The 19,660-nt window shown below is 36.1% G+C and overlaps 1 long non-coding RNA gene across 3 annotated transcripts in view; it reads right to left on the bottom strand.

The window, feature by feature from the left end:
• The window catches only part of LOC106982282 (uncharacterized), a 458,722-nt gene that overhangs the window by 412,636 nt on the left and 26,426 nt on the right, over positions 1-19,660 (bottom strand). For all 3 annotated transcript variants that reach the window (XR_008299853.1, XR_003413432.2, XR_008299857.1), the window contains exons 4-5: positions 14,019-14,118; positions 12,777-12,859 (exon numbers count right to left, since the gene is read on the bottom strand). This is a non-coding gene — a long non-coding RNA (uncharacterized LOC106982282). The remainder of the gene's footprint in view (positions 1-12,776; positions 12,860-14,018; positions 14,119-19,660) is intronic.

The raw sequence follows: 19,660 nt of genomic DNA, 5'->3' as shown, positions 1-19,660 counted from the left end.
CAAAGTAGGTACATTCACAATTCACAACAACTCTGAAGCCTACCTTTCTACCTCCCTATTTATCTCTGTCACTGGAATTCAAAAACTGCTGTGTTGGTTAGGAAAGGCCAAGAAGAATTATCTACTGATTTATATCATCTGTACTGGTAATAACCTGAGAAATAATGCTACAAAAAGCTTAGATAAGTAAGAGAAGGCTGGATATCCCTTCTCAGTAATGAATAATCTATAAGTTCACGTCCTTCTGAATCATGAGATGCTTATCAAGCAATACTGCCTCAGACACTGTTGAGCCCAGCATAAACCAGCCCTCAGACAGATGAGATCTAATTGGAGTGCCTTTAGCTAACCTCTTCCACTGACTCTCCACACTTCATAGACAGTGCTTGGAAACAAACACACAGCACAGAAAAGCAATCACATATGCAGTCAGAAAGAACTTTAATGTTATTCAAGGTAGCATGAGCATATGTTCTGGTTTATCTATTTTTATCTGTTATTCCAAAATCCCATCTTATTTACCATTGTCCTAGACAAATGTATGATTTAGCAACTACTCGAAACAATATGATTTTTGGAAATATCTTTATTTCCTTTGAATATGATGACATTTATTGAAATGTATGTAGGGAAACTATATGACTTATATTTAAACAAATCAAACAGATATTCTGTATCCGAGAGGATAATCCTTCAAAATTATCATATAGTAAGATTGCGTTGATCATGAGATTCAGGTCAAATGATAACTAAATATGTAATGATATGCCTGTTGCTCAAAGCTTGTTAGGACTTTTTTTCATATTTCTCATATCTTAAAAATTCCCCTAAAGCATTAACTATAAAAGCAAAAGTATTATTATATAACAAATGAAAAATTTCTCATTAACCAAAGACAATGTAAGTAAAATTAACAAGTTTATGAAAAAATTATCAAATGACAAGTACACTTTCCTGAAATTATTGAATAATAACAAGTGCTAGTGGAATATAGAGAAAGGGAAACATTTACTGACAGTAAGAGCATAAATCTGTGCAACTCTTTTAGAGAGATTTCTGGGTTTTCTTTTTATGAAATTAAGTGTGTGTATCAAGGCTTAGTTCAAGATATAATCCCCAATGGCTTCCCGAATATGTTACTTGTTTGTGGTGGCAAAAGTTGAAGAAAACTGAGCTATTGTAAAGACAATTAATAATAAAATACAGTATGTCTGTATGCAGTGATGCTATATAGTATATGCTTAAAAACAAAACTGTGATTAAAAAATCAGAAAATGTTTTAGCATGATTTGAAGTAAATAACATTGCAAAGCAAACTAACATATTTCTCAAGTATATTCTTAACTAAAGATATATTTTAAATATATTAGCAAGATTCCTCCTGTGTGGTATGGGAGAGAATATTATTTTGTGCTTCTAAACCCCATCAGATATGCTTGTCATAGCAAGATTCGCCAAAGTGACTCAACAAGGCAATATACACCCTACAGAGCCTACCCTAAGTAGTGTGCATGACTCTGTCACTTTTTGTGTGCAGATAATAGAACTCTGAGTTTCATTTTATAACAAAATAATAATGGCTGCAAAATATCCAAACAACACAGAAATAAAAAAAATAAAAACTAAGTACCATCAAAACAAAATGACCATTAATTTCTAAGTATATTAGCCTTCAGATACATAATAATTCAAACCAAAAGGTATACGCTCCACATATTTGTCACACCAGTTGGCTGTTACTTCTTCCTAAAGCAATATATACATTTTATTCTGCATGGCCTTTTAAACAGTTATATAATGTTTCCTTTTATAAAAATCGTGACATGAAAATAACAATTGAACATGAAAGTTTTAGTTTTTGTGTTTTGTTTTCATTTGAGTTTAAAGTTTTTCTTTGTTGGCTGTGTTAGAATTATAATTATAAAGAACTTTGTATTTAGCTTAAGGTTGTGGATTTTTAAATTCTCAATGAGCGTTTAAACATTGAAGGATGCTCTGTACTTGGCTTATCCCCTTATAGAGAATGCTTTGATATCATGTTTGGGGAAAAAAAAAAGGTATATATACAATGATAATTTTCCTTTTTAAAGACGCCATGGGACACTTAAGAAATCCCACACATTTATCATCTTAGAGCTATGTAGGTCAGACATATGGTGAAGTTCTCACTAGGCTAAAATCAAAGCATCAAAAGGGCTGTATTCCTTTCTGGAAGACCTAGGGGATAATCCATTTCCTTGTTTATTTACCTTGCTGGAAGATTTTAGTCCCTTGCCACTGTAGGACTGAAGTCCTTTCCCCTGCTGGCTGTGAGCTGAGAGTCATTCCCAGGTTTTAGATGCCACAGGTGTTTCTTAGCGGGCAGTCCCCTTCTTCCATCTCCAAAACCAGCTACAGTGCGTTGAGTCTCTCGTGCTTCAAATCTCTCTCACCTTTTCTACCATCCCACCTCTTTGACTCTTCTACTTTCCTCTTATGCTATCAAGGGCCTTATAACCATGTAAAACCCACCAAAATTATCTAGGATAATCTCTATATTTTAAGGTTAGCATATCAACAATCTTAACTCCGTCTGCAACTTTCACTCCCTTTTTGCCTAGGAACATAATCACAGGCATCACACTAGGGGATGAATCATGGGGACCAGAATCCTGCCTCCACACCTGCTTAGCATCACCCCAGTGATTTACTTTGTGCTTCCTGTCCCTGAATTTTTGGTCTTTATGGAAATAGAAGCTGTTATTTTCTAAAGAGAGAATGTTTTCTGCAGATTTACAGCAAGATTCCCATAAGCTATGATTCCTACGAGGTCAGTTTGGAAATCTGCAGGCAAGAAGAGGAGTCACTGTCTCAGCAGGGGTAGTTGCCATGATGGGAGCAGATAGGGCTGCTGTTGCACAGTGACAGCAAGGGAAATATCTCCCAGGGTACATTCTTTTACCTCCTTGCCCAAATGGATCATAAACGGGTAAGTACAATGGGCTTAGTATTAGCATGTCATTGGCTCAGACACGTGAGGGATGAAAATCTGATCACAGGTCAGGCAGACCTAGCAGAGTCGCTAGGCGAGGATGTAAAGAGTCACAATGCGTTTGATGCAGCAAAATTGTCTTAGATTGGGAACTTTTTTAAAAAGCTAAAAACTGAAAGGATAATTGAAACTATTTTTAAGGTAGACTTAGAGCATCAACATGTACCCAGCAATATTTTTAATAAAAATTAATATTAAACTAAATTATAAGGATAATTAATGATATATAAAGATACTCTCTCAATACATTCTGGGAAACTGGATGGTGTACAAGTAATAAAAATGAAAATAAATAGGCAAAATGCCTAGTCTGGAAAAAATATTTGAAGCAATACTGAGGAATTAAGAATAGTTCTATAAGTGAGGGGCTGATAAATAAGGAAAACACTAGTGGCTATCAATACCAATGGAAGAGAGACACAGACACATACACATACACACACAAGCACACTTTTTTGTGCAATGCTCATAAGAAAACCCATTGATAAAAATCAGAGAAAATCTTGCTGCAACAGACACAAGCTGCTGACACCAATAACAGAAGAGCATAACTAAAATGAGCTAAGATAAATTATTTTGTATTTGCTATGAGGAAATTTCAGTGATTTATTTGCTGGATAAAAGTGGTATGCAACCCTTTCACTAAAATTGAAAACATCAGAGTCATTGGGGAGATGATATACCACCATAAGGCCTCACATATAGGAAAATAATATAAATAATTCAGAACTGTTTTGGAAGAAAAAAAATCTGAAACAAATGATCAGCTATGGTCATCAATTAATAATCTGTTTACAAAAAGTATGCTATTTTATTTCAAAATTGCAGGTTTACTTAGATTGCAATAGTCTTATCCTCACTTTGTAAGAAGGGAAAATGCATTTCATGGGTTGGACTTTCTTCATTAACACTTGTCTGGGTTTCAATATATTATAAATATAGGCTGAAATGTGTACAACACGATGTTATACTAAACTCACAGACTACAGAAACTGACTGCCTCAGTGTGAGCCCTGAACGCTAGTGCTGGGTTTGCTGGAGTTTCTTTCTTTTGAGAGGTAAGGAAGAATAAAGAGGAAGGAACAAGAGAAGCTTTGGAATGAGAGCAATGGTGGATATATACACTAAGCATTGATCTTTTTTTCTCTTTTTTTGAGAAATATGGATTAAGAATGTAAGTTTTTGAAAGTTACTTCGGACAATAAGACTGCATTGTGTTGACACCAACACCACTCTAGACTCAACCAGAATGACTGTACCTTCAGGATTCTAACTCATACACTTTCATGCATACATACTCAGGGAAGAGAGATTGGGAGAGACAGAGAGAGAGAGAGACAGAGAGATAGTACATGTTATACAGCATATACTTAATATAGTATACATAAAGTCCCTATCACTAATGGTAAATAAATGTATTCAAAGCTGGAAAATAAAGGGATATAAGACAAAGTTAGGATTTTGTATAATAAAACAGAGGGAAATTTTTTTAACTTAAGTTTCCAAGATTGGCTTTAATTCCCAAAATGATAGTTTTGTTTGGAAATTACTAGGTTAAGTTTCTTCTTTATGGGGAAAATAAAGATTTGATAGATACATAGGTATTATTTCTGTTATATAGAAATAAACACAATTAAATTTTTGCACCCCTGAGTTTGTGTTACTGTAATTCATTATGAGATGTACACTATGGCATGTAAAGGGAAGTCATCTAAGCTTCAAAAGGGTTATATTGCAAAGCATAACCTGACTACAAAACAAAACAGAACAAAAACACTATATATAAAGATAAATTATCTGAAAGTCTGAGTAGGTAATAGAACAAAACATCTTAATAGTGAAGGAATACTCATTCTAAAAGAGTCATTTGAGGTTGTAAGTTTGCTGACTTTGGGCAAACTGGAAGAAACAGTACTTTGAGGGGAGAGCCGGACTGGGGGAGAAGTTCCACAGCAGACATTCAGGATGGCTTAGCGTTCTCGGGACCAGACTGCAGAGCCACATGGAGTCTACAAGAGCAGAAACTTAGGCAGCACTCACATCCCTCTCAGATCTGGATAACTCAGCACATAAAGGTTTTTACTATAAATTATAGCCTGAAGGATCAAAGGTCATTTTTCCAACTCCAAAATAGAAAATAGCATGATACATAGTAAAAAATTGAAAATCAAAGTGTATGTTCATACAAGAAGTGAACTTGCATTTTTCCCTATCCTTCAGGGCTCTTGAGGGAGTAGGTGTAGGGAGATATACCCATACACTTTTTACAGATTCCAGGGTAAAGAAAAGCAATATCTTATATGCCATGTGAAACCTGAGGAAACAAAACTAAGACAAAAGCAAATAAAGCAAAAATGAAGAAACAAAAGAAACCCTCATTCTCTGCACATGGCCACCACCATTTTCTTTTGAATCTGAAATGGCCTGAGAGAATACCTCCGGGTATGCTGCATCCCCAAAACTTGAAGCTGAGAGTAGAAACGTAGGTATAAAAAGGCCTCTCTATTGAATAAAGGTAATGGCACTAACCTGGCAAACAGAGAGCAAACATGAGGGCAATTCAACAGTTGGCATGTAAGTTCCTGCCCACCTTTACTCACCTTCCAAACCCAGAAGAGAGAGGGGGAGAATAATGGAAGACAAGGGAAAACTCTTAATTGACTGATTACCTAACCACTGGAATAGAGAGAGGGGAGAAAGAGGACAGCAGAAACAGAGAAAACTGCTTTTACCTGAAGTTGGTACTAATTTTCTAATAAAAGCAGAAACTGGGACCCAGTATCTAAGCATATTTATGAAACCTAAAATGTTACTTTGACAATTTGTGTCCATAGACCATGAACTTTGTACCTGCTCTACCAGTGAAGACATCTCAATCAATAATGACCGGGGCACCTGGGTGGCTCAGTCGGTTAAGCGGCCGACTTCAGCTCAAGTCATGATCTCACTGTCCGTGAGTTCGAGCCCCGCGTCGGGCTCTGTGCTGACAGCTCTGAGGCTGAAGCCTACTTCGGATTCTGTGTCTCCCTCTCTCTGACCCTCCCCCAGTCATGCTTTGTCTCTCTCTGTCTCAAAAATAAGTAAACGTTAGGGGCACCTGGGTGGCGCAGTCGGTTAAGTGTCCGACTTCAGCCAGGTCACGATCTCGCGGTCCGTGAGTTCGAGCCCCGTGTCGGGCTCTGGGCTGATGGCTCAGAGCCTGGAGCCTGTTTCCGATTCTGTGTCTCCCTCTCTCTCTGCCCCTCCCCCGTTCATGCTCTGTCTCTCTCTGTCCCAAAAATAAATAAATGTTGAAAAAAAAAAAGAAGTATACGTTAAAAAAATTTTAAAAAAATACAATAATGACCATCTTAGAAAATTAGTACCATTATATGACAGTGGTACTAAAAAGTTGTTTCTCATGTTCTCAAAATGCTTGAGAAAGAGAAAATACTAAGGAAATATATATTTCCTAAAAGACGGAGAAAAATAAATAGTTCTCCATGAGAATTTAAATATTGGAATAGGGAACTCGTGAGATGGGTGAAATGTCGTCCATGTTGGCTTGAGTGAAAGGAAAGGGGAAAAAAATGAATACAATAGCTACTACCTGGACTGCAATTATCAACCTTTTAGAAAGAGAGGAATTAAACTGGATGATTTCTCAAAGTACGATCTAGGGCTGTCATATTATCATTCTATGGCTCTTTGATGTCAGAATGCAATTCAGAGCTTTTGAAGTATATTAGAAAACCCAGTGTAACTTGCTGTCTCCTGGGCCACGAGCCAACCCGAGTCTTATGAAAGAAAGTGTCAAGGATGGCATTCACTAAGGATGCAAAAATCACCCTAAGAAACAGATGAAAGAGGGAATACGATAGTGAAGGATGCATTAGGAAGGAAAGCAACTTGTAAAGATGTAAGAAACTCAGGCAGAAACGACCAGAATTAAGATGACATATATAAAGTGTAGTGCTTATCTGGTTTTATCCATTTAGGATACCTGAATTTTGAATGTTAATAGACAAGTATGTTGCAGAAATACCACAGGAAATTATAGAATTTTGACTAGAGGAATTTCTTAAAACAGAGTGCTGTGAACAAAAAAGCTTTACTCAAAAACCTAAAATCCTAGAAATTGTGTGTGTGTGTGTGTGTGTGTGTGTGCATGCGTGTGCATGCATGCGGTGAGAACTCTGAAGATCTAACCTTTAGCAAGTTACATGTACACAATAGATAATTAGTTATACCTTCCACAGTGTACACTAGATCTCTAGAATTTACCCATTTTATAAGTAAGTTTGTACCTTATAACCAACATCTCCTCATGTCTCCCACCCCCTATCCCCTGGCAACTAACTTTCTACTCTCTGTTTCTCTAAGTTCAAGTTTTTTTTAGAGCCCACATGTAAGTGATATCATGTAATATTTGCCTTTTTGTGTCTGGTTTATTTCACTTAGCATAATGTCCCCTAAGTTCATCCACACTATCAGAAATGCCAGGATTTCCTTCTTTTCAAAGCCTGAATAATATTTAAATTTAGCTAGCAGGCTTCAAGAACTGTGGGGATATCAGACAAGACTGAGGCTGTGAGGGGTCTGAACATTAAGGAGTGAGTAATAGGTAAGGAGCCCTGCATTTCATCTCATTAAGAAGGGAAGGTATGTTAACCCATGTTACTCCCCATAAAATCTCTATTATAATCTTTTCTAAAACTCATCTTTCATTTTCTTGCCCTAGATAACATAATGGCTCATTCCATCCACTCATTCAGGTCTTAGCTCAGATTCCTACTCCTTCTTTCTTCCTCCTATTTTTCTCAAACTCCAGCCAGCATTACCTATTACTTTCCTTGACTTTCTCTTTATCCTTAACACTTATCATCAGTAATGAAGTAGATTTTTTTCTTATTTATTTATTTATTTATTTATTATTTATTTATTTTTAATCCACATGTTTTGCTACTCTGTTTCGAGCATCAGAACAGTGCTAGAAAAATATTGTACAAATTTAGTGTTTCTTTAATTGAATTCAATTAAATTATCCGAACTCTGCTGATCCTTTTCCTTCTGATAATGATTTTATGAGTCATTACCACTAAATACTTAGCCTTTGAAATAAAAAAAAATTTCACTTTAAGTAGAATCCACATCAGTGTATTTCCACAGAGACTTTGCTTCCCTATGAGATGTTCTGCAATATACTGACTGACAGCTTTACCTATTTTCCACAGAAATAGTGCCTGTCTGTCTGCTTGCTTAGACCACAGGTCTCTCATTCCTGAAATGCCCTACTTACTTCAGGGTCCTTTGCCATGTTAACTATGAGGGTAAGAGAAAAGACATTTCTCTCAATTGGAATTTGAACAAAAATACGCTGAATAGGCTCCCCTTCATATATAGGTCCTTAATACTTCCTGTGTAATTCCAGGAAATATTCACTGGAGCAATTTTGTATAATCAGTTTGATGTGTTCCCTGAAAAATAAGCCCAAGGACAATGATGTGCATGTAGGAAGTGCATTGGGCCATATTCTCAGGAACTATTATCTATGAGGGCTACATGAAGCAGGATTAGGAAGACAAAAAGGAAGAATTGGATACAGTAGGAACAGTAGCATCAGACAACTCCACAGTTGATCTGACATGGGGATGGACTTTCAGAGAACCCCTAAATCAAGGCACAGCAGCTAGCCCTCTGTTGTTTTACATTAGCCATTGTTAGAAGCTGATCACTCCTGGGAAGGGACCATGGAGACTTGGGGGGCTCAACTCCCTTCAAACAAAGAATTTCTGGGAGAAGCACTCATCTGCCAATCATTATCATGCAACATTCCTAGTTTCTAATGGAATGAAGGTCTCATGGGGGCACATCCAGCATCCACCACAAACTTCATGCTCATTTTTGGGATTAACATATGAGATGAGAAATAAAGAAATTACAGGATTCATTTCTTGTAGGTAAATAGAAGAATGGGTATAAAATGGAGCACATGGGTCTAGGAGTTATAATAATTATAATATATAGTATCATCTTATTATTAGACCTACGAGGTAATGATTGGTTAATATTTTTGCCTGATTTTAGAAAAAAAGCCAAAGCTTTTTTCTGTTGAAATAAGCAACTATTACTATGGCCTGTATGAAATAATTAACAAATACATTTGTCTTCAAAAAAATCATTAATGAAAAAAATTTGCAGGTATTATTGTCTTATTTTAATACTCATATATACTCATAATGAAAATTTAAAATATTTTAGAAGCATAAAAAGAAAAATAAGAATACATAATCCCACTACTCAGATGTTACCAGTTATAATTCTTTCAAGGTATTAAGTAGTCAGTCAGTCTCTCTCTCTCTCTCTCTCTCTCTCTCTCTCTCTCTCTCTATCTCATTTTCTACATATTCTCATTTACATATTACATTCATCTACACTATTTTTATCATAAAGTCGTCATTATTCTATAACAACTGAATTTTATTTAATTTATTATGAACATTTTACTAACTTCAAATATTCTTATAAAACACTTAACTATTGGTTACACATTATTTTATTACACACATGCATTTTATTTTGTGTATTTCACTAGGGTACCATAATTCATTTAACCAATGAACTACTGCTTTTGATATAGACAGATAACACTTTAAACTCTTTCATTTTATCTTAAGCCTTGGGCAGGCTTTCCTTAAACCCACTTACTGCAGAATATATGACAACATATTTTACACGACATGTTTATATTTCCTCAATATGTTCCTCAGCATGTAAGGAGGCTTTGAGGCAGAATATATCTTTGAAGGTAGTTAACACACGAAAATGTTGAGCCTCTTAAACATATTATTATTTGTGTTTATACTTTGTTGAATCCAATTTTTATTATTAGAGAAACTCAGCAATTACTATAAACTTCCCTAAGAGAGAATATGGTCTTCTTCATTTTTCATTCACATAACTGAAGATTATTAGATATAAAGTTCCTTTTGCTTTATTTAAATACTTCCTTTAATAATAAATGCACAATATTAATTCAATATTTAACTCTTTATAGCTTGTCAGCACCAGGTATTGCTGTTGAAGGCACATTATGAGGGGGTGATTAAAGAAATTGGTGATGCGCTAGATAGGAATTTTTACCATTCTTTTACAATAAACTCATTTTGTGTAGTAATAAGCTTTGTCATTACAAACGAAATGCACCACCTGGTACAATTAGCCTTATGCCTCTTATTTTTTAGTACATCTCAGAACTGTAGTACAATGTTATAATTTGTGTTGTTAAAGCTCTAACAAAATGCTAGAATTTGATTCAAAAATGTCTTTCATACCAAGGTCTGGGTTCATTCAATATATCAGACTCCAGGTAGGTGCCATGAACTTTATAAAGACAGCATAATGTTGAAAAAAATCATGACAAAAGTTTAAATATAGGTAACTAAACTTTCACGTAACAGTACCTGACTCATGTAATCCAATGAAAATTAGAATGTCATATCAACTACCCAAAGCAATCTACATATTTAATGAAATTTCTATCAAAATACAAGCAGCATTTTTCACAGAATTAGAACAAACAATCTGAAGATTTGCGTGGAACCACAAAAGACCTCAAGTAGCGAAAGCAATCTTGGAAAGAAAAACAAAACTGGAGGTATCACAATTACAGGTTTCAAGTTATATTACAAAGTAGTAATAATTAAAATAGTATGGTACATTATGAAAATAGACACATAGATCAATGGAATAGAACGCAAAACCAAGAAATAGACCCACAGCTACATGGACAATTAGTTTTCAACAAAGGAGGAATAAATATACAATGGGAAAAAATAGTATATTTTCAAAAAATAGTATTGGGAAAACTGGACAGCCACATGCAAAAGAATGAAACTGGGCCACTTTGTTTCACCATACACAGAAATAAACTCAGAATGGATTAAAGAACTAACTGAGACTTGAAACCATAAAAATCCTTGAAGAGAGCACACACAGTAATTTCTCCAACATTGGCCTAGCAACATTTTTCTAGATCTGTCTCCTGAGGTAAGGGAAAATGCCAAAATACACTACTGAGACTAATCAAAAGAAAAAGTGTCTGCACAGTGAAGGAAACAATCAATGAGATTAAAAGGCAAAACACAAAATGGGAGAACATATTTGCAAATGATATATCTGAAGAAGAGTCAGTATTCAAAATATATAAAGAACTTATAAAATTCAACAGCTAAAAACTAAATAACCCAATTAAAAAATGAGCAGACGACATGAATAGACATTTCTCCAAAGATGACATACAGATGGCCAATAGACACATAAAAAGATGTGTCTGATAATGTGCTCAACATCACACATTGTCAGATAAATGCAAATTAAAACTACAATGAAATATCACCTCACACCTATGAAAGTGGCTAAAACCAAAAACATAAACAACAGGAGCTCAGGGATGTGAAGAAAAAGGAAACCTGATGCATTGTTGGTGGGGATGAAAACTGGTCCTGACACTGTGGGAAAGGGTGTGGAGATTTCCCAAAAACTTAAAAATAGAACTACCCCCACTACAGGATATTTACCCAAAGAGTACAAAAACACTAATTCAAAGGGACACATGTACCCCTGTGTTTATTGCAGCATTATATGCAATAGCCAAACAATGGAAGCAGCCCAAATGTCCATGGATAGATGAATGGATAAAGAAGATGTGGTAATATATACACAATGGAATGTTATTTAGCCATAAAAAAGAATGAAATCTTTCTATTTGCAACAACATGGATAGAGCTAGAGAATATAATGCTAAGCAAAATAAGTCAGAGAAAGACAAATATATTATGATCTTGCTCATATGTAGAATTTAAGAAACCAAACAAACAAGGAAAGGCAAAAGAGAGAGAGAGAGAGAGAGAGAGAGAGAGAGAGAGAGAGAGACAAACCAAGAAAGAGAGGCCCTTAACGACAGAGAACAAACCAATGGTTACCATAGGGGATGCGGATTACGGAATGAGAGGAATAGGGGATGAGGATTAAGGAGTGCACTTATCATGATGAAAAAATAAATAAAATAATAAAAAGAATGTTATATTAAAATGTAAATTGAATACAATTAATCAACTAAGTGTATTAAGCGATCTAAAGGTAATATTGTATAATAATATCCAGCCAAAGCATACAGATTATCCTTCCAACATACCATGGAAATCTAAAAGGAATAGGCATGGACTTATTGATTCAGTTGAGAAACCTTTCTTAATAGGATGAATATAGCACTGCAGTTACTAAATTTCGGACAATGATGATTCCAATAAAACAAACATCAAAAATACATACAGTAAATCTCTCAATTGTGAGGCAAATTCTAAGGGTATTTCATTCTCCATCTTCCAAATTTCATTAAAATCACTATGGAACACATACATGATAATAAAAATCACAAAAGCCCTGAAGTCTAAAGATAAAAAGAGGAACAAAATAGTATTTCTTGATATATGCTATATTAGAAGCCAACTTAGGCAGTGCTTTCAAAGTAGGTAGATGTAACTCTTTCAGGAAAGACTGGGAGATGGGCCATTTTGCCTGCTCCCTCCACACTGAGCTGGCAGGAGGCAAGGCAGGGTATAGTATGTCTGCTGAGAGTGCCTTTATGCTCACTAGCAACTGCTCCTTTGTGTGCCATAGTCTTGTAGGTCTCATGGACCCTAGCCTAACTAAAGCTGGGATTTGGGAGTTCCTTACCAAAAAATGTGTCTTCAGTCTTTCCTACCTGTTTTTGATGTTTGTGTTTTCTCGTTCAGCTGAGTGTCTACAGAAGAAGGGAGCTCTGAATCTTCCCACGGTGCAATCAATCTTGGTTTCAACAACAAAAAAAAATTGATTCAGTGACAGGCATTATAAACTTTAAATTGTTGATTACTGGGGGTCCTGGGTGGCTCAGTCTGCTAAGCTTTGGAGTCCTGATTTTGGTTCAGATCATGATCTCATGATTAATAGTTCAGAGTCCCACTGTCAGGCTCTACACTGACATCAAGAAGCCTGCTTAGGATTCTCTCTCTCCTTGCCCTTCCCTGCTCACCCTTTTTTGCTCACTCTCTCAAAATAAATAAATACACTTAAAAAAATAAAAATAAATTTTCAATTACTGACTTTTGTTGTCTGACTTTTAACAATGTTGGACTTTGTTCTGACAGGCTGTTGAGTTGCAGGAAAGTCCTATTGATCAGGTGTGCTTACAGGAGGAATCAACAAACTTTCTGGAAAAGGTGAGACAGTATCTATTTTAAGTTGTGCAGGCTAAATGGTTTCTATCTCAACTAATCAACTTTGTTGTTGTAGCACAAAAACTGCCATAGATAATATGTAAATAAGTGAGAAGAGCTGTGTTCCAAAAAAAACTTTATTTGCAAAATCAGGCAGTGGGTCAGATTTGGTTCTTAGTTTGCTTACCCCTAGTCTAGAGTAACCTATTCTAGGGATGTAGTTCAGCACAATTACTAAACCATGGCCTTGCATCTCTACAATGTTCCTTGTATTTAATAAGGTTTCTTCACTGTGGTTGCTGGGTTTTTGAAGGATCTATGGCCCTTTTTGAGGTACAGAAATTGTTTGGCTTACAGTTACCTGTAAATTATTCTTTCCCCTAGAAATTTTTCTTTGCCTACTCTCATGGAGTTTAAGCTTACACATGTAGATTGGTATTGAGCCTAAGACTCCAAAGGATCCTTATGCAGATTTCCAGAGCTTTCTCTGAGTAACTCCCTCTTCACTGGCAATCTGCTTCCAATATTCCAGCCAGCATGGCTTCTCCAAACTTTAAACTAGGTAATTTGTGTTAGTCCTCCATGCTCAGGATTTTAAAAATTGCCTGTAAGGAGAAAGCCACACTTATTGACAATAGTTAACTCTTGTTTCTCTCCTCTCACAGTCCTGTGTTGTCTGAAACCCATGGTCTGAAAACAAATGTTTTGTTGAATTTTCTAGCTGTTCATGGAGGGAAGTAAGACCTTACCTGGAAGCATAAGTCCTCTATGTAGTTTTTATGACGAAGCTTTTTATTGAGAAACTCGTTACCTATGCACATTCTTTCTGAGGAACACTTCTGGACATTTCTGAGGAAAAAAATACAGAATAGATAAATTACTATTTTTCTCTAAAATCTATAAGAAGTTAAAGGACTGTATCAGTTTCCCAGTGTGTTAGGATGGCAGAGTCCTACTTTTGAAGTACACCTTAGCAACACTGTATAGCCAAAAATGCTCTTATACATTGAGTGTGTATGTTGCTTGTTTGGAGAATCAAAACCACAACTATGTAAAAAAATTAAAGTTTAAGGTTTCATTGCATATTCTTACTGATTCTACTGGCTAGAAAGGTATTCAGTGGGAAAATCTGAAAGAAAAGTCAAGCTTTAATAGTGACTTTAGGAGTTTTTTGCCCTATCTAGCTATTCTATATCTAATATTGTCACTTTTTTTTCCTAAAACAGGTGATATTAATATTTATAGCCATTTTAAACTCTATCTCTTTTCCTTCCCCATTTGCTATTGCTGGTATTTTGGGATTTCAAATATTAAATAACCTGCTTTCATTGTCACTATCTTGAGAAAGATGGCTGGTGTGTAGTCATAAACCCTTTCTGGCAATGTAGTTAGTGATACAGTCTCTCCATTAAGCCAGCTCTGCTCTCCAAGCAGAGAGAATTTAATGACCTAGATATAACCACCGGGAGAAGCAAATAATGCAATCCTGGTTAACTTTCTGAAATATACTTTTATCTAACTTGAACTGCCAAATTTTATATGATAGCTGTGTTAGGGTTCTCTAGAGAAACAAAACTAATAAGGTATACATGTAGAGAGAGAAATGGGGGGGCAGAGAGATATTTAATATAAAAATTGGTTCACACAATTATAGAGACTATAAAATTATAGAGACTATTTCGGAGGCCAAAATCTGCAGTGTGAACTAGCAGGCGAAAGACAGAGAAGAGCCAATGATACAGATGAAGTCTAAATGCAGTTTGCTAAAGAATTTCTTCTTCGTCAGGAAGGTTGATCTTTTTGTTCTATTCAGGCCTTCAGCTGATTTCATGAGGCCCACCCACTTTACAGAGAGCAATCTGATTTCCCCAAAGTTCATCAATTGAAATGTTCATTTATCCACAAACACCCTCCAAGTTGACACAATAGCATGCACATTAATCTCTTACACCTTATTAAAATACTGACAAAAATACAGGCAACTTAAAATAAATGTTTGATAAACTAACAAAGACATTCTCATTTTATAGGATGTAATGAAGAGGAGGGGGTGGAGGTTATAGAAAATCCATTAGAAGGGAATCACTGAAAAGCTGATGTAAAGGAAAACAGTAGTGCTTTTTTTTCTTTTCTTTTCTTTTTTTTGTATTCTGTTATTAAATCTCTATGTGTTTACTGTTGCCCCAGAGGCCTTACATATTAGTGGCACATAAAGATAGCTATGAAAACTCATGAGCGCTAATGATTTCAGACACTTCAAAGAATCATGTGTAAAAACCCTACAATTAGTGTGACAATTAATAAGCAGTTTTAATCATACCAGGGTAAGAGATTTTTCAACCTTAGCCTTCGGTGTTAACATTCCCAAAGAGAAAGCAGTATTATACACAGCAAAAATTAAATAATTAAACTTTGGTAAAGGTGTTCCTATTCTGACTCCCAATCAAGCAGAATCAGATATATATGTAAATCTGTAGATATATATTTAGGGTTTTCTGGGGGGTCATTTTCTGAACCTCTCTTATTGGTCCCAAGGCAAGAGTTAAAGTAATTTGTGAGGAATTCTCCCCAGCTAGATGACTGTCTTTTTTATCCCTGGATACTTAAAATGTGTAAAATTCCTACACTTCCTTGATTCTTATCCTCTACCCTCAAAGCTTTATCCAGTGATTGGGAAAATTTTTGTTCAGCTATGCAATCATACTGGGTGAAATGGAAAATACAGAAGCAGAATCTTGTGCCTTTTGTGTCAAACATAGCACTCTTCCAAGTGCTCAGAGTTAATCGAGCCACCCCCATTTTCACAAGGTTCTAAAACATTCATTCAAAAACTGTCTCTCTTCAATCTATAAAAAAATAATAAAATGGCTCCTAATTCACTTGCATTTTTATATCTTCATTCTTTCAAATAACCTGTCAAATATCTTTAAAGCTCTCATACCACATCTTATTTTTATATCTGGAAACAATACAAAGACCTACGTAAACATTAGAGTGAATAGATCATGTTAGAGTAATATCAATTAGATCCATTTTCATTAATCATATATTCAAATGTGTGCATTCAGGCTTTATATATGAATTTTCCCATGGCAATATGAAAACATTTAGGTAAGTGTTGCTGAACATTACATGCAACAGTGTGATCATTCATGAACATTTATATGAATCTTTCATTGCCCATCCAAATAAATGCCACATTGAGCATTCAATATGTTTGAATGTGCAATATCTTACAAAAAAAATAATAATCTTTCTTCAAACCATAATGTTATACATTATCTTACTATTGGGCTTTTACTATTGTATTAGAGTGTGATTCTGCACATATTATCTTTGGGATTTTATGCTATGAGCTATGGGATGCTCCTATAGAGTGATGCTTGGATCATTGGACCTGAGCTTTATTATCTTACTGCGAAGAGAAAATAGACAAGAGGTGCTTGCCACTTATATCACTGTCTCTTATTTTGATTGTTTCATTTAGATAGTAAATCTCAGTGGCATTAAAGGTGATCTTGAAGTTAAATATTGTAAAGGAATTCCAAAATTAACAATAGGCTGCTTTAAACTACAAGATGAACAAAATCCACTTAAAACTGTATTTATTTTTTTCTTCACTTCTATTTTACTTTAAACCTCCAAGAATTAATTAAACAGACCATTTTTCTAAAGCCTACAAAGACACTAGGCTTGCTGAAGTCAGCCATAGTAAGCATCAGAAAAAAGCTGTATTTCTGCTATAAATTCCTGGATTTCTTGTAAGAAATATATTCTTATTCTTACAGAAATGTTAAATAACAAAAACACGTGTAACTTTAAATAGTGTCACCTACGTGAATATTAATTACAGTACAGAAAAAAACTAATGAAACTTGAACCAACTTACTCAATACTCCCAGAAATTACGGTAAAAATGGGAAGGAAAAAGGGCTCTAAAATTATTTTAAATGCAAAATCAAAGAAGCAGTGACTAACCAACACAATGTCCTTTTCAATCACTTTCTGTAGCATATAATGTGATGGGCAACTCAGAGTTCTCCCTAGGATTGAGAAACGCAGGGAAGAGGCCAAGATGGTGGAACAGCAAGGAAGCTTTTTTTGTGTATCTTGTCCCTGAAATACAGCCAGATCAACACTAAACCTGGACATCTAGAAAACTGACTTGAGGATTAACACAACAATCTTCACAACTTGAACCACAGAACTCAGCAGGTACGCGGCACAGAGAGGTTAACTGGGGGAGAGAGAAGTCACGGAGGGCAAGGAGCTGTTTTTTGTTTGGGGAGAGAGGATGGAGACAGGGGGAGAGTATGGGAAAGCATCCTCCCCGCTCAGAAGCAGCTGGAGAGAAAAGAAAAAGTATGCAAGGGACTGAACAAAAAAAGGGAGAAAGGAGAAAGGAAAGGGTTTAAATTCCATTAAGACTCTAGAAACAGGTGGCGTGCAGAGACTGAAACTCCACAGCTCGTTACCTGGTGGTGCTCTAATGGGAAGGGCAAATCCCCAGAAGCAGGGAGCGAGGCCCAAGGGGTCCATGGGCCACATGGGGAGAGACAGTTTCCCTGCTGGGAGGACATTTGGTAGAGGCTATGTGGCCACTCCACAGGCAAAGGTCCCAGTGGACCCTGGAGAACAACCACATTTGCTGGTGCTGGAACATGGATGTTAAGGGGGAAGGCTGGTGCCACATACGTGTTGTGATTTACCATAATCCCTAAAACACTGCTGCTATAAGATTGTGGGAAATTTTTCCAGGGGTGTGAGGGGGTGTAGCACCTAGCCACGGTCTCTGAGCATTGACAGCAGCACTGTCCTGGGAATGCTCCTGGGGGCAGACGGGCACCTGGCCATTGCTCAGTGAGACCCTACCCCAGAAGGTCTGAGCTGATCAAAGCCACAGTACCTCAGAAGTGAGGGGTTGGGAAACAGCCCCATTTGAGAGAAAACACAGGAGGGAGGTGCCACCTGGCAGCCTGATGGCTTGGTCACAGTGTAGAAGCAGGGAGTGGACGGAAGCCAGAGAAAAAGGAGGGTTGCTTGATTTCCAGTCATGGAGAGCACAGAGTTCTGATACCAGAGACTGGGTAGCTGGGAGACACCATGTTCACCCCTCCACGCATGTGCATGCACTCCTAAACTTGCATCAGCAATCTACCCCAGTAAGCTAAGCAGTGCCATCTAGTGGAAAACCCTGCCCAACAGGGCCAACCGTGCTCTTGAGAAACTCATTAATGCATCTGCTTAGTTTACAGACTATCAAGTGCTTCAAGCTTGACTTCTATGGGAAACCAGATGTAATTTCAATCATAATTCCTGTTCACTGGTCTTTTATTAAATTTTTTCTTCTTTTTCTTTTCTTTTAATTTATTGAATACAGAAAAAGAAAAAAATATTTTTCTTTTCATTTTTTATTAAGAATAATTTTCTTTAATTTTCTTCTACATTTTTTATGTTTTTGTAAGTTTTTCAAATTCTACTTTACTTCCATCATTCCATTTTGTTCTATTTCATTTTTTCAATTTTTCAAACGTCTTCCTTTTTTCCTTTTTTTTCTTTTCTTATCACTCCCTTTTTTCTCTAATCTATCAAGATCCTTTCAACAACCAGACCAAAACACACCTAGGACCCTAGATCATTGGTGTGATATTTTTGTGTGGTTGCTTTTAAGTTTTTAATTTTAAATTTTTTACCTTATTAATTCTTTTCTTCCTTCAAAATGACGAAAAAAGGAATGCACCCCAAAAGAAAAAACAGGAATAAATGACAGTCAGGGCTTAATCAACAAAGATACAAGCAAGATGTCTAAACCAGAATTTAGAATCATGATAAAAAGAATACTAGCTGGAGTTGAATATAGATTAGAATTCCTTTCTGTGGAGATAAAAGAAGTAAAAACTAGTCAGGGGGGAATAAAAAAGGCTATACTGAGCTGCAATCTCGAATGGATGCCACGGGTGCAAAGATGGATGAGGCAGAGCAGTGAATCAGTGATATAGAGGACAAAATTATGGAGAATAATGAAGCAGAAAAAATAGAGGGAGACTTACGCAAAAGAGCACGATTTAAGAATTGGAGAAATCAGTGACTCATTAAAAAGGAACAACATTAGAATCATAGGGGTCCCAGAAGATGAAGAGAGAGAAAAAGGGGTAGAAGTGTTATGTGAGCAAATCATATTGGAAAACTTTCTAAACCTGGGGAAAGATACAGACACCACAATCCAGGAAGCACAGAGGACTCCCTTTAGATTCAACAACAACCAACCATCAATAGGATATATTCAATGCACTGAAACAGAAAAATACGCAGCCAGGAATTCTTTATCCAGCAAGGCTGTCATTCAAACTAGAAGGAGAGATTAAAAGTTTCCCCAGACAAACAAAAATTA

The sequence above is a fragment of the Acinonyx jubatus genome, chromosome A1 (assembly GCF_027475565.1).
Source record: "Acinonyx jubatus isolate Ajub_Pintada_27869175 chromosome A1, VMU_Ajub_asm_v1.0, whole genome shotgun sequence".
Classification (NCBI taxonomy): Eukaryota; Metazoa; Chordata; class Mammalia; order Carnivora; family Felidae; genus Acinonyx; species Acinonyx jubatus.
The sequence above is the reverse complement of the archived record's forward strand: the minus strand, read 5'-3'. Positions and strand labels throughout refer to the sequence as shown.